The sequence below is a fragment of the Macaca mulatta genome, chromosome 2 (genome assembly GCF_049350105.2).
Source record: "Macaca mulatta isolate MMU2019108-1 chromosome 2, T2T-MMU8v2.0, whole genome shotgun sequence".
Classification (NCBI taxonomy): domain Eukaryota; kingdom Metazoa; phylum Chordata; class Mammalia; order Primates; family Cercopithecidae; genus Macaca; species Macaca mulatta.
In genome coordinates this window covers 27,213,883-27,230,192 of record NC_133407.1, presented here as the reverse complement: position 1 = coordinate 27,230,192, position 16,310 = coordinate 27,213,883, and positions in this window count along the sequence as shown.

The window sequence follows — 16,310 nt, the reverse complement described above, 5'->3', positions numbered from 1 at the left end:
CCACCAGGACTTCTGTGTAGGAATTACTAATGAGAGTTATTTAAGTTTAAATAAAAGCTTTCTAATTAACAACAAAACATATGAAAGTAAAGAACACAATAGCATACATATTCATACACAAAATTTTCTCATACAAAAATTTGTAAAGCAATTTTTTCCAAGTATAAATGATAATAGATAAAACAAAAACAACTCTAGCTACAATAAATTATTGATGGATAAAGATTACCAAAAAATGTAAATTTTGACATCCAAATCATAAAAGATTGAGGGAAAGAAAAATGCAAAGTTCCTGTATTCAATTAAAGTTCAGTTGTCATTAGCTTAAAATAGCCTATTATAAAGATAAGATATTTTGTGTAAGCCTCATGGTAACTACAAAACAACCTATCCTAGTTGCACAAAATATAAAAGGAAGGGATTCAAAGCACACCACCATAGAAAACCATCAAAGCACAAACGATGACAGCAAGAGAGAAAGAAAGAAACAAGGGACCAATGCCACAATTAGAAAACAAGTTACTACTCATACCACAGAAATACAAAGAACCATTAAAAATTGCTGTAAACAATTACATGTCAAAAAAATGGATAGTTTAGAAAAAAATCTATAAATTCATAAAAACATAAAACCTACCAAGATTAAATCATGAAGAAACAGAAAATGTGACAGACTAATAACAAGTAAGGAGACTGAATCAATAATAATTCTTCCATCAAACACAAGCCCAGGCCTAGATATCTCACTGCTGAATTCTACCAAACAGCTCAAGAATAACTAATAGCAATTATTTTCAAATTCTTCCAAAAAATAAAAGTAAAGTGCATACTTCACATTAACCTAACTCATCTTATAAAACCAGCATTATCCTGAAACCAAAGCTAGACAAGGACACTACAGGAAAAGAAAATTACAGGCCAATATTTTTGGTGAACCTAGATGACAAAATCCTCAAAAAAAATTTAGCAAACTGAATTCAACAGCATGTTAAAAGAATCATTCTTCAGGATAAATGTGATTTATCTCTGGCATGTAAGAATGATTCTACATATGCAAGTCAATAAATGCAATACATCATATTAACAGATTGAAGGATAAAATTTATCTCAATTATCTCAGTAGGTACAGAAAAAGCATTTGATAAAATTCAACACCCTTTCCTGACAACACTCTCAGGTATGGAAGGAATGTACTTCAGCACAATAAGGCCATTTATAAGAAATCTGTAGCTAACCTTATTCTCAATAATGAAAAGTTGGAAGCTTTTCCTCTAAGATGAAGAAAGGTATATCCACTCTTACCACTTCTTTTTACCATAGAAGTCTTAGCCAGAGGACTAGGCAAGAGAAAGAAATAAAAGGCATCTCAACAGAAAGAAAAAAAAATAAAATTTTCTTTTTTTTCTGACAACATGATCTTATATATAGAAAACCCTAAAAATTCCACCAAAAAACTTAGAACTAAAAAACAAATTTGGTAAACTTGCAGTATTCAAAATCAACATTAAAAAAGTAGTTTTTCTATTTACTAATAATGAACTATCTGAAATGAAATTCAGAAAAAAATCTCTGAATTTCGTTGTTATAATGACAACAAAAAATATTAAATTCTTAGATGTAAGTTTAACCAAGGTATAAAAGACTTGTGTAGCAAAAATTATAAAACTGCAAAAAACTGAAGAAAACACAAATAAATGGAAATGTCCTGTGTTCATGTGATGAAGAGTGAATTAAACATTGTTTAAATAGTCATGCTATCTACAGTAATCTCCAGATTCATTTCACTCACAATCAAAATTAGAGTGTCATCTTACAGAAATAGGAAAAACAATCCTTAAGTTCATATGAGTTGCAAAAGATATCAAATATTCAAAACAATCTTGAACAAAAATAACATAACTGGAAGTACCTCACATCCTGATTTTAAGACATAATATAAAGCGAATGTAATCAAAACAGCATGGAATGGCATTAAAAACAGACACATTAACCAACTTAAGAGGTCAGAAAGCCAAAACATAAACTGAAAAATTTATGGTCAATTGGTTTTTGTTAAAGATGTCAAGAACACACAATAGGGAAAAGACCGTCTCTTCAATAAATGCGGTTGGGAAAACTGAATATCCACATACAGAATAATAAAATTGGATCCTTGACTCACATGATATACAAACATCAATTCAAAATGAATTAAGGATTTAAACATGACACCTGAAACTGTAAAGCTAAAAGCTAAAATTGGAGAAAGTTCCATCACATTGGTTTGGGTAACAAATTTTTGGATAAGACCCTGAAAACATGGGCAACAAAAACATCAGACTGAAAAGCTTCTGTAAAGTGGGAAAAAAAAAAAAAAAAGTAAAAGAAAAAGAAAAAAGCAATTGACAAAGTGAGGAGGAGACAACTCAGAGTGGGAGAAAATGTAAACCATGTATATTAGTTAGTTCTCATGCTGATAATAAAGACATACTCGAGACTGGGTAATTTATGAAGGAAAGAGGTTTAATTTATTCACAATTTCACATGGCTGGGGAGGCCTCACAATTATGGTGGAAGGCAAATGAGGAGCTAAGTCACGTCTTACATGGTGGCAGGCATGAGAGGGAATGAGAGCCAAGTGAAAGGGGAAACCCCTTTTAAAATCATCAGCTCTCATGAGATTTATTCACAGCCATGAGAATAGTATGGGGAATAGTATGGGGATACTAACCCCCTGATTCAATTATCTCCCACCAGGTCCATCCTACAACACATGGGAATCATGAGAGCTACAATTCAAGATGAGATTTGGGTGGGGATGCAGCTAAACCATATCACCATACATCTGATGAATAGTTAATGTTCAAAATATATAAGGAACTCAATTGAGGAGCAAGAAAACAAACAATTAAAAAATGGGCAAAGGGCCCAAATAGACATTTTTTAAAAAGGAAACATACAAATGGTCAACAGGTACATAAAAAAGCACTCGGCATCACCAATCATTAGGAAAATGCAAATCAAAACCATGCTGAGATATCATTTTACACCTGTTAGAAAGGCTTTTATCAAAAAGATGAGAGATAAACGTTGGTGAAAATGCAGAGCAAAGGGGGCTCTTGTACATTGTTGGTAGGAATGTAAATAAGTACAGTCATTATGGAAAACAGTATGGAAGGTCCTCAAAAAACTGAATATAGAACTACCATAAGATCCAATAATTACACTTCTGAGTGTATATCCAAGATAATTGAAATCAATATTTTGAAAGGATATCTGCATTCTTATGTTCATTACAGCATTATTCACAATAGCTAAGATATGGAATCAACCTAAGTGTCCATCAATGGTTGAGTGGATTAAAAACATGTGGTACATATACAAAATAGAATAATAGTCAAACTTGGAAAAGGAGAAAATTTTGTCATTTGTAGCAACATGAATGAATCTGGAGGAAATTAAGCTAAGTAAAATCAGCCAGACACATGATCTCATTTATATGTGGAACTTTAAAATGTTGAACTCATTGAAGTACAGAGTAGAATGATGGTTCTACTCTGAGAACCAGAGGCTGAGAGGAGGGGATCAGGAGGGAGGGAATGGACAGTTTTTTTAATCAAAGTTTACAAAGTTTCAGATACATGGGAGTAATAGGTTTTGAGATCTATTGCACAGCAGGGTGACTATAGTAAAAAATAATGTACTGTATATTTCTGAATATCTAAGGGAATAAATTTTTAATGTCTTATCCAAAAAAAAAAAAAATAGGTAAGCAAGGTGACAGATATATTAATTAGCTTAATTTATGTACCCCATAAAGATATACAACTATGATTTGTTAATCAAAAATAATATTAATACTAAAAAGAGAAGAAAATAGAAAAAACCTCTGAGATCATCAAAACAAGAAGTCAGAGAAGTTGTCAAACATGAAAGGAGACATGGCAACTAAATATAATACCATTTCCTGGACGGGATGCTGAAACAAAAAAGCAACATTATCTAAAAAGGAAGGGAACATGAAAATCTTAAGAGCTTTAGTTAATAAAAATATATAAATGTGTTTGTTATAAGTAGACAATAGTATTGTAATACGTTAATAATAAGGGAACTGGGTATGATGAATATGGAAATTCTGAACTCTGTCATTTTTCTGTGAATATAAAATTATTATTAAAAACAAAGTTGATTGCAAAAACATCCACATAGTGTATCTCATCTGTCAAATTCTTAATGTTTCAAAGATATTAATGATTTACCCCTTGCAAGCATGTTGTATCTGCAAAAAGATTTTCTGCTTGCTCCTCTGAACCTGTTTTTTCTCCTTATTAGTCTTTGTGAGCATGTGCGTGTACATGTGTATGTAAAGTAAGTCCTCAATGTTGTCAATAGGTCTTAGGAAGCTGTGACTTTAAATAAAATAACATATTACAAAACCAATTTTACCATAGATTAATTGATATAAACAAGAGTTAGTTTCCTACAGTGTATTTCTGATCACAAAACATCACCCAACTTTTAAAGAAAGGCCAAAACACACCTAATATTAAACATTGAAGTAAATGTAAGCTATACATACATTTAAGAAAGAATAACAAAAATGAGTACAATAATTATTTACCCAATTATTTCAGTTCAGGGCTGCTAATGGCCAAAATCTATCCTGGCAGCTCAGAATGCAAAGTGGGAACCAACCATGGACAGGACATCATTCCATCGCAGAGTACACCCACAAACACACCCACACTTACTTATACTGTGATAATTTAGACATATTAATTAACCTAATATGCACATCTTGGGGATGTGGGAGGAAATCAAAATACCCAGAGAAAACCGTGCAGACATGGGAGAACAACTGAAGCTCCACAGACAGTGGCCCTATCTGGGAACTGATTTGTTAAATATATTAAATAAATATATTTAAATATATTTATATTTAAACACAAAATTTACTTCATCCATGCCAACATAAAACCTATAGAGCCATCTGTTTATTATCATATAAAATAGTTATTTCCTAGTCTGCATTGTTAAGACTCTTTGGCATGTCTTCAGATAGATTACACTATTTTAATTATTTCTCAGATTTGTTTTTCTTTGGGAAAAGCCTACATTTTTGTTCTGACAAATGTGGATTACATTCAGATTGCTTTCTTTTAAGAACTAGTTTTAATCCACTAGATTAACTTTTAACAACACATTGAAAAACTGTGATTAAGACTTTAAAGCAGAACTATAGATTTTAATATACAAATGTATCATGTTTGATCTTTAAATAATCAACAGAAATTAATTTAATAACTGAGATTCATCAGCCTTTCTGATTTCCCCCATTTTCCAAATTAGAGTCGGCAATATAGCGGCTTGTGAAAAGCTGTGACTCAGAGCGTCTGCCTTTTGGAGGCACATTTACTATGGTACCTGAACGCAAACACAAGCAGAATCATAAAATGGCAGATTGCATGTTCAGATGCCAAATGGCAAGACCAGATTGCTATTTACACCTACAATTACAAACCAATCACACAGTGCATGACATATTCCAAAGAGATGTGAGACTACATTTCACAGGCACAGCCTGACTGCTGGAAATCATGGCCTTCACTGCTACACATGAGATTTCCTGCCTATAATCATAATTGCAGTAATGTGGCCATTTTGAAGTTATTATTTGGAGGAGCCTTCCATTACATGTTCCAGCTTTAAGGCTGCTTCTTTTGCCAAGGAGATGAACTATCACTGCAACCAAAGTAACTAAGGGGATAATTTTTTTTGTTGGTGGTAGGCATTTAGTCATTTGGGATCTCTGAGGGCCTCAGATTATTCTACTGAAAGTTTATTATAGAAAAAAGGAGAAAAAAAGAAAAGAATATGTATGATGAAACTCTTGGGTGAAATGTTCTATAAATGTCTCTCAGAACCATTTGGTCTGTGGTGCAGTTTAAATCCAATATTTCTTTGTAGATTTTCTGTTTAAATGATCTTTCCAATACTGACAGTGAACTGTTGAAGTCCCCAACTATTATTGTATTGGGATCTATCTCTCACTTTAGATTTAATAATATTTGCTTTATGAATCTGTGTGCTCCAGTGTTTGATACACATATATTTAAAATGGTTATTTCCTCTTGCAGGTTTATGCCTTTATCACTACATGGTAACCTTCTTTGGGTTTTTTATTTGGTTGGTTGGTTGGGTTTTTTTACTTTTTGACTTAAAGTCATTTTGTCTGGTATCTGCTTACTTTTGGTTTCTGTTTGTATGGAGTATCTTTATTCATCCCTTCACTTTCAGTCTATTTGTGTCTTCACAGATGAAGTGAGTTTCATGTAGGCAGTATATAGTTAGGCCTTATTTTTTTTTAATTCATTTGGACAGCATATTCCTGTTATTTGGGGAATTTAATTCATTTACATTCAGGTTATTATAGGTGAAGACTTACTCCTATCACTATATTGATTTTTTTTTTCTGGCTGTTTTGTATATGCTTTATTCACTGCAGAATGCACATCATTTTCATCAGCACATGGAACAATCTCCTGGATTGACCTTATGTGAGGACACAAAACAAGCCTCACAACATTCTTAAAAATTGAAATCACATCAAGTATCTTTTTAGACCACAATGGAATAAAACTATAAACCACTAACAAGATGAACATTTGAAACTATATAAATACACAAAAATTAAACAATATGCTCCCAAATGACCAATGAGTGAAGGAAGAAATTAAGAAAGAAATATAAATATTTCTTGAAACAAATAAAAATAAAAACACAATATACAGAAAAACCTGTGAAACACAGCAAAAGCAGGATTAAGAGGCACATTTATAGTAATACGTGCCTACATCAAAAAAAGCAGAAAGATTTCAAAATAACCTAGAAATGCATCTAAGGGAACTAGAAAAGGAAGAACAAACTGAACCGAAAATTAACAGAAGGAAAAATAAAGATCAGAGCAGAAATAAATGAAATCATGACTAAAATAATAGAGAAAAACAATAAAACAAGAGGTTAGTTTTGAAAAGATAAACAAAATCAAGAAAAAAAGCTAGATATTTTTAAAAAGAGAAAATAAATAAATAAATCAGCCCAAATAAACAAATCAGAAATAAAAAAGGAGACGTCACAACTAATACCACAGAAATAAAAACAAATTGTTAGAGACTATTATGAAAAACTATATCCTATAAACTAATATACTATATACAACTATAAACTATATACAACTATATACTATAAACAACTATAAACTAATACTTTTTTTAAACCTAGAGGAAATTGATAAACTATTGGACACATAAAACTTACAAAGATTGACCCTGAAGGAAATAGAAAATCTGAACAGACCAACAATGAGTAATGAGATTGAATTAGTGATATTACATCTCCAACCAAAAGAACTCCAGTACTGGACAGGTTTACTGCTGAATTCTACTAAACTTCTAAAGAGAACTAATACCAATTGTTCTCAAGCTATTCCAAAAAATTGAGGGAGATGGAATAACTCCAAACTCCTTTGATGATGCCAGCATGACCCTGATATCAAAACCAGATAAGGATACAACAAAAAAGAAAATACAGGCCAATATTCTTCAGGAACATAGATGCAAATAAACTATTTCAAGACCACAGAATATAAAAATTGTGAGTATATATAACATGACAGAATCGCAAGCTACAATATAGAAGACAAAATAAATTACATAATCAGTGATGTTGGCAGATCTGGGAAAATAGTTCAAAACCAAGTTATAAAGAAGTAAGATATAAAATTTCTTGTAACTAAAATTAGAGACATGGAAAAGGACAGCAAAATTCCTGAAAATTAGAAAAAACAAAACAGAAAAACATTAAAAATATAATAGAAGAAAACTATAATGAATCCACAGATTAAAATAACTCAGCATATCCTGGTGTTTACTAGATAAAAAGCAAATTCTAACCCGGCAAACAAAACACTGAAGATCATTTCAAAGGTTCAAAGAAAGAAGATTCACAGAAGCCTACAGAGAGGAAAAACAAGGCACCTAGAAGTTTTAAAATTACAGTTTGGCCACAGATTTCCCCACCATCATGTTTAATAACCGATGTGAAACAATATCTTCAGCATTTATTAATGATTGCATAATATTACAGTCTACATATGTACAAAATTATCCCTTCTTGTAAATATCTTAAATACATCCACCATTTTCATAGACAAATTTTATAAACCAGACAGTTCTTTCTTTGGTAAAATAACAGCTTCATAAAGTCACACATTGACAGATTCAGATAGTCACTCTCAGAAGCTGAGGTTTTCTAATCTCATGATACGTAAAACTTAGAAATAATTCTAGAAAAATTATTCCACAGCTCCTTTCATTCCAGGGGTTGGAGGAATTCATTTTATTCAAAAGTTTTACATATTCATTCAGGCCAATAAATGTTTCAATAACTTTTTACATGCCAGGCACTATGCTAAGTAATTAGGTTAACATAAGTGAGACAAACTGATGTGGTGCTTTGCCGTCATGGGGTTTACAATCTTGTAAAAAGACAGGATTAAATCAAATAATCATACAAATAAGCACAAGCCTTGGTAACTGTTACAAAATGTAGGGTACATGAGGGCATGTAACAATTGACAAAGCAATGTTTTTACCGTAAATGTAAGGAATAGAAGTGGGTGATGAGAAAGAGATTTCTGTATCAAGGAAACAGCAAGGGCAATCTCTCTGAGGAAGGACACATGATGGCACATTTAGAGGGTAGAAATCTCACATGGTAACCATTCTGAGAGATACTGCAGAAAGTGGCAATAGAAAAAGCCAGAGACCTTGAATGGATTTGAAAGGTTGTTCATGATAAAATTAGAGGTAAACTGATGTGGGTGTATGGGAAAGGAGGTGGTGAGGGCATTTAAGAGGTCTGCGCACCTGGAAAAAGTTGGGGGCTTTCTTTACAATAGAAAATACTGTAAAAGTATTGGTATAAAAGTGGAAGATGATTTTAGGTCAAGAAACACCAAATTTGTAGTTCCTGTGAGATATCCCAAATGAGATGTTGAGTAGACATTTGAATACTCTTGTAGTATGCCATGCACTGTGTAATTTGGTTTGTAATTGCAGGTGTAAATAGCAATCTGGTCTTGCAGGGTTGGCATCTGAATATGCAATTTGCTATTTTATGATTCTGCTTATATTTGTGTTCAGGTGCAGTAGTAAATGTTCCGCCAAGAGGCAGGCACTCTGAGCCTCACCATATTTCACAATCCACTGTACTGCAGAGTAACTTGGAGAATGCGAGAAACCAACAATGTCGATGAATCTCTATTATTAAATTAATGTAATAATATGTTTTATATGTATTTTTAATACAGGGTCTATCCGGAATTTAGGAAAGAAATCAGAGCACACATTTATAATAGATAGAGAGATAATATGTAATAATTATGCCCATCACACAAAAAGCAATTTCAGAAACTAAAGATTGTTTTTACGAAATCACATGAGACAAAAGGAGATTGGTAAAAGGGACAATGTCTCTGCTGATCTCTTTGATGGTTTTGGTTTTCCTGGTTGGAATGTAAAGGGTAGAAACCATGAGGCAGAAATAACACAAAAATTCCTTTCTGCCATGTTCCAGTAGTTTACGCTTCCATTTCTGATTGTTTCTGAAATTATCTTGAAAATGAGAAGATACCTTGCCTGAGTAAAAGAAATTAACCCAGCGAGGCCAAGACGGGCGGATCACGAGGTCAGGAGATCAAGACCATCCTGGCTAACATGGTGAAACCCCGTCTCTACTAAAAATACAAAAAATTAGCCAGGCATGGTGGCGGGTGCCTGTAGCCCCAGCTATTCAGGAGGCTGAGACAGGAGAATGGTGTGAACCTGGGAGGCGGAGCTTGCAGTGAGCCAAGATCATGCCACTGCACTCCAGCCTGGGCGACAGAGAGAGACTCTGTCTCAAAAAAAAAAAAAAAAAAAATTAACCCACCATGAAAGAATTTTTTCCTTCAGGTCATGTTAGGCTCATGTTAAGTTAAAAACATTTATCTGAGAAAGACCTGAAAGATACTGGTCAGAATTGGCCGGGCACTACGGCTCACTCCTGTAATCCCAGCACTTTGGGAGGCCAAGGTGGGTGGATCACCTGAGGTCGGGAGTTTAAGACCAGCCTGACCAACATGGAGAAACCCCGTCTCTACTAAAAATACAAAATTAGTCAAGCTTGGTGGTGCATGCCTGTAATCCCAGCTACTTGGAAGACTGAGACAGGAGAATTGCTTGAACCCGAGAGGCAGAGGTTGTGGTGAGCCAAGATCACGCCACTGCACTCCAGCCTGGGCAACAAGAGCAAAACTCCACCTCAAAAAAAAAAAAAAAATACTCGTCAGAGTAGAATATGATAAGAATCCAAATAAAAAGTGCAAAATCAATGAGTTTATAGACGTTGAACATGAGGGAGGGAGTTAGGGTCTTGGACTAGGCCTGCTAGATGGAAGCAGGTAATAACTTGCTCTTGGTCAGCAACTGGTGAATCAAGAACCAGGAAAATAGCTTCATACCAAATACAAGTAGTAGCGATAATTTTTTGAAACAGTCATTTTTTAGTTTTTTGGGAAATTACTTTTTTTTGTTTTTTTTCCTAGGATGGGAGCCAATCAAAATGCAAAGCCCATTCTGTGGAAACAAGTTTTGAATTTGTCAGTTCAAATATTTGATTGAAGTGAAGCATGTAAATATAAAAAATATCTTCTAATAGCATTCTAATAGCAAATTCTATAACATAGAATTGCTAAAGTTGGCTACAAAGGATGTTATTTAGTTGTCCTTAGCTGAAGACAGTTGCCTCACCTAAGATCTCATGGTTTTTCTAGATAGCCTGCATCTGGTAAAATGTGGGTATAAAGGTCTGGACTTTTTGGCGAACATTGGGATAACTCTGAAGGTACAACCAGTCCATAGTACTCTGGGTTCATCTAACGTTTTGTTATGATTATATTATGGACTAATTTCTTGCTCTGCTCAATCATGCTTCATTTCTTTCATACATGAATGTAAATCCAGAGGGCATTCTCTAATTTCCCGAATGCTAATCACTGCAGCAAGGATGTTTTCCCAGGGAATTTAACCTGCAATATTATCCAGAGATGGTTAATTGAGTGGTTTTCCAGTCAGGCGTGGTGGCTCACACCTATAATCCCAGCACTTTGGGAGGCTGAGGCAGGTGGATCACTTGAGGTCAGGAGTTCGAGACTAGCCTGACCAATATGGTGAAAACCCGTCTCTACTAAAAATACAAAAATTAGCCAGGTGTGGTAGCTGGCACCTGTAATCCCAGCTACTCAGGAGGCTGAGGTAGGAGAATCACTTGAACCCAGGAGGCGGAGGTTGCAGTGAACAGAGATTGTGCCTCTGCATTCCAGCATGGGCAACAGAGCGAGACTCCAACTCAATAATAATAATAATAATAATAATAATAATAATAATAATAAATGAGTGGTTTCCTTAAGATGGAATGAATACTCTATAGCTGTACATTATTATGAGTTTGAAAAATACATGCATCTTATCAAGATACAGAACATCTCATAATGTGACACTGAGTAAAAAAGAAGCACGATATAGAATAAGATTATGAAGAAACATGAAAGGCAAAGAGAAAGAGACAAAGATCTGAAGGTACATGTCCCAAAATGCTTATATAGGCTCCAGGCTCTAAAATTAGTAATCTTTCTCTTTGTGCTTTTCTGTGTTTTTAGAATATGCAGCAATTCACATATACCGCTTTTCTATTAGAAAGGAATATTTCAATGGACATCTCAACCCTTGGTCTAATAGCATAGAGCATCATAGGGAATTTTGGTGTCAATATGATGATTTTGTGCACATAGCTGGGATGACTTTTTTGCATTTATCATTTTAAGGGAGCTATGGTCTTTTTCATACTAGTCACTGTAATAATTTTTATGTAAAATCACATTTTATAGCTTCCTTTGAGATGAAATATTGAATGATTGTTATTTTCAAATGTACACCCTTAATGAGAACTTCCTAGCTTCAAATCTGACTTGTCTGCCTTTGAACAAGAGACACAGGAATGCACATTTTACATCTTACAGTGCTCAAATATGAGAATGGGGATGTGTGTAGGCTGCTGTGCTTGGACTGTGACAAAGCATCCAATCCACAGGCATCAACTCTCTGCCCATTAGGACCCAGGCTTCCTAAAAATGCTTACCAGAAATGCTCTCTAGTCAACAATTTCCAATTTCAAGCTATGCTCCTTTATACTCATGACTCATATCCCATCTGATAAATTTATTATCCCCTCTCATTCATCCAACATTGCCATCTAACCTTGAGCCCAAGAGCAATAAAGGCAGCTGAAAAACAGGGGTGTGTGACTGTGTGTGTGTGTGTGTGTGTAAAGGGACAAGGTGCTGTCTTTTTTAACAACCAATTCCCTCAAGAACTGATTTCTTCTAAATTGAAAAGATCCTTTATTTTGACTGACTGACTGATGTGATGTCTGGTTAAGTGATTGCTTTCTGAGTTCTGGCACTAGTGATGGATACAGGTTGACAGGCCCAGGTAACTGATATAGGCATCCACTGCCAACTGTTGCTAAATGAACCAAGAAAAGGAGAGGATTAAAATATCCTACAATTGTGGTCCCAAGAATGAGAATATAGCAACACAGTAGTAACAGGAGCAGTGAAATAGAGGTATTAACCAGCTTTCTATTCTTGTTACCATTTTAAGAAAAGATGGTTCTGCATTTTGGAGGTAAATCTCATTCCTATCACGTATTTTCTAAAACTCATGTGATTTCAGCAAGTGTCATGCTACCCTCAATCAGCCATATGCATTCCATTCCTTTTGTTCATTTTCCTTTTAATATTCTCTCCAAGCAAAATCATTATATCTAGCAAATAGAAAATGAAGCATGTGACATTTGTTAGGAAAAAAAATAGTCTTGCCTTGCTTTTGGCAACTTATTTCTACTTTTGTATATCCATATTTCATTTTAGTTATTATTTTGAAACAACTTGAACCTTTAAAACTGCCCTAATAACCTGCATGGCAAATATAGCTATCAAAAAACCTGGTTCGTTGGACAAAGCTTGCCAACAAATTAAGGGGAAGGATTATTACCCAACAAAGGTCACTATAAGCTGAGGTTCTATATTATAAAATCATTTCCAAGGCCTAATCAGCAGCTCATCTATTTTCAGCTACATTTGACACAAAATAATGCCACTGCATCAAAGACATGTGGACAGTCTTACGGCATTCCTGACTGTGATCCATTTGACTAAGTGAAGATAGTTTTTGTTTATTCTGGAATCTTTGCTTCAAGTGCAACAATGTAGAGCTGAGTATGCTGGAAATCGTTGACTGCTTTCCTCCCTATGTACCAAATTTGGCATACCTTCACACGGAAGTGACTTACCCCAGAGGAAAGGAAGCAGATTAACCACATATCTAATCATTACTGGCCAAAGAGCCCAAATTAGGCGTATTCATTAAAAATAATTAAACTCACTGAACAACGAAAAGTTGGTAATATTAACTACACAGTAATGTGTGTGTGTGTCATATGTGCGAGTCTTTAACTTAAAAAGAGAATACAAAATAATCAAGAGGTGAATGGTTGATTTAATATGACTGACAAGCACAATGTTTGAAATGAAAATGGAGGGAATTATCTTGATAATTGCCTTTATAACAATTGAGACTAAAACGTTCCTGAAATATTCAGATAGTTGTTTTACTTATCCATCTCATTTTGTACTTGAAAATAGAGAATTTTGAGATTTCACCTATCAAAAATGTATCAAATGAATAAACATTACGGAAAGAAATAGATGTGCTGCATACAAGTTACATAAATTATTTTAAAAACAGATGAATACATTTAAAAATGAATATGAATGAATGAAGCTAATAGCAATTTAGTACCTTCTAGATTTCAAAGATGTTCACATATGTTTTAAGTGTGAATGGTTAAAAATAAGACATATACAAAATTCAAATTTGAAATTCCAGTTTGTTTCTTTATTTCTCACTGCCACCTCTACCACCAATCTATCCTAAGCCCCCTACCCCAATTACTTATAAAATGAAAATACATAACAGATAGTAATATATACCACCTGACTTACCAGCAGGCACAACTTTACTCATCCATATTACTTTCTTTTCTTATACTCATGCATTAATTCACTCATCCACTTAACAAATATTCATTTCCCAATACTGACTAATACCATGATATATACAAAAAAAAAATAGGTATAAACTTCAGTTTCCTATTTCTAGGTGCTTATTCCACATGTGATAGGCTGTGTGATGTAGTAGGGAGTAGGTCAGTGCGATCTGCGTTGAGAATCTGACTATATCACTTACTAGCTGTGTGTAGTAAAGATTGCTTGCTGCCTAACCCAACCCTATCTTTGACTTCTTTAGAAATAGAGGCTTTTCCTTTTAAGTACCATTGCATCCATTCCTATGATACTGTGATTGACCAATAGCATGTGAGAAAGTGTTTTTTGTGAAGAGTGTTGGGTCTCAGAACATGATACCCCCAAATAAGCACCTTGGCAATTGAGAAAACAGTAGAAGCAAGAAGGTCACTCTGACCTTCTTACGCCTTTCTCCTCTGTGCCACAGTCGTAAAGGAATTATTTGACTTATCTTGCCTGAATGTAGGTCATAAGAACCTCATTCCAGGGAGATTCTGCCCTGTACCAATAAGAATCTAAACAAACTCATTGCTAAATCCCCCCAGTTTATTACCATTAGGTCATGCCCTCTTTTATTCCAACCACACTTCTGCACAATTGTCCATAAAATACACTATGAAATTTCCCTTATCTTTGGGTTTTCATTTCTTTTTTTTTTTTTTTTGAGACAGAGTCTCGCTCTGTCGCCCAGGCTGGAGTGCAGTGGCCGGATCTCAGCTCACTGCAAGCTCCGCCTCCCGGGTTTACGCCATTCTCCTGCCTCAGCCTCCCAAGTAGCTGGGACTACAGGCGCCCGCCACCTCGCCCAGCTAGTTTTTTTTTTTTGTATTTTTAGTAGAGACGGGGTTTCACCATGTTAGCCAGGATGGTCTCGATCTCCTGACCTCGTGATCCGCCCGTCTCGGCCTCCCAAAGTGCTGGGATTACAGGCTTGAGCCACCGCGCCCGGCGGGTTTTCATTTCTTAAGGCTCCTATGTTACATAAAACTTCAATCAAATCAATTTTTGCTTGTCTCTTATAAATCTGTTTTTTGTCATATGGGTTTCAGCCATGATCCTTGTGATGAGTGAGGAAAAGATATTACTTTTTCTCCTCTACAGGAGGTTCCAAGAAAAGGACAGCCAGATAGAAAACGGACCTTTTCTATTTTTGCCCATACTTAATTTTCTTTCCTGCCTGAAATGTGGATGTGAGTTCCATAGCTCTAGCAGCCATATTGGATAATGAGGCAAATTTCTGGATAAATGTCAAGCACCTAGGTTGGCAGAGCAGGAAGAGAAGGAGCATAAGTCCATGACAACTAATTGGAGGCTGATACCTACTTCTGAATTTGTTTAACCTGTTATTAAAATTAATTTCTATTATGTTTTAGTTCACAGTCTTATAACAACAATTCCTAGATGATTAAATGAGTCATCTTGGTTGGTCTCTCATTTTCTCTAAGCCTCCTTGTCTTCAGCTTTAAAATAATGCTAAATTTGTAAAAGGTTTAATTTAAAGGTTTAATCTATGTAAAACAATCTGTACTAAGTAGGGGTATGCATAGCAGATATTTTCTGGGCTTGGAACCCTCTGACACAGTCTTACTGCTTCATTATAATGGGTTCTGTTTTGATGGGTCAGAATCTACATCATACTAGAAATTGATCTGGCTTCAAATATCATCGCAGAATATGCAATAGAAATTAGCTCCTTTTGTCTAAACTAAACAAAATTCTTACCTACATAAACACTGAAATCATAATAGTATTTAAATAGAAGGGAAGGAAAGCCAGTAGGGTTGTCTATCAGTGAAGGGCCAACTATTTGGTGCTAATCATAGTGCTTTTCCTTTTGATTTGATAGGGTTACTGGGGAGAGGGAAGTATCAATGAGGAATATTGAGCTCATCGCCATGGCATGTTGTCATTCATGGGAGATGAGGCCATCAGAAAATTATAACATATACAGCATGCCACAAGGAGATATGAAAAGTAGAAAAATACCATATGAAAAGGCTTCAGTCTTGTAAACAATTAATGTCCAAATTGTTATTTGCAAACCAAATGTAGGTTTTGTACATGCTTTTGAAGCTTAATTATTATT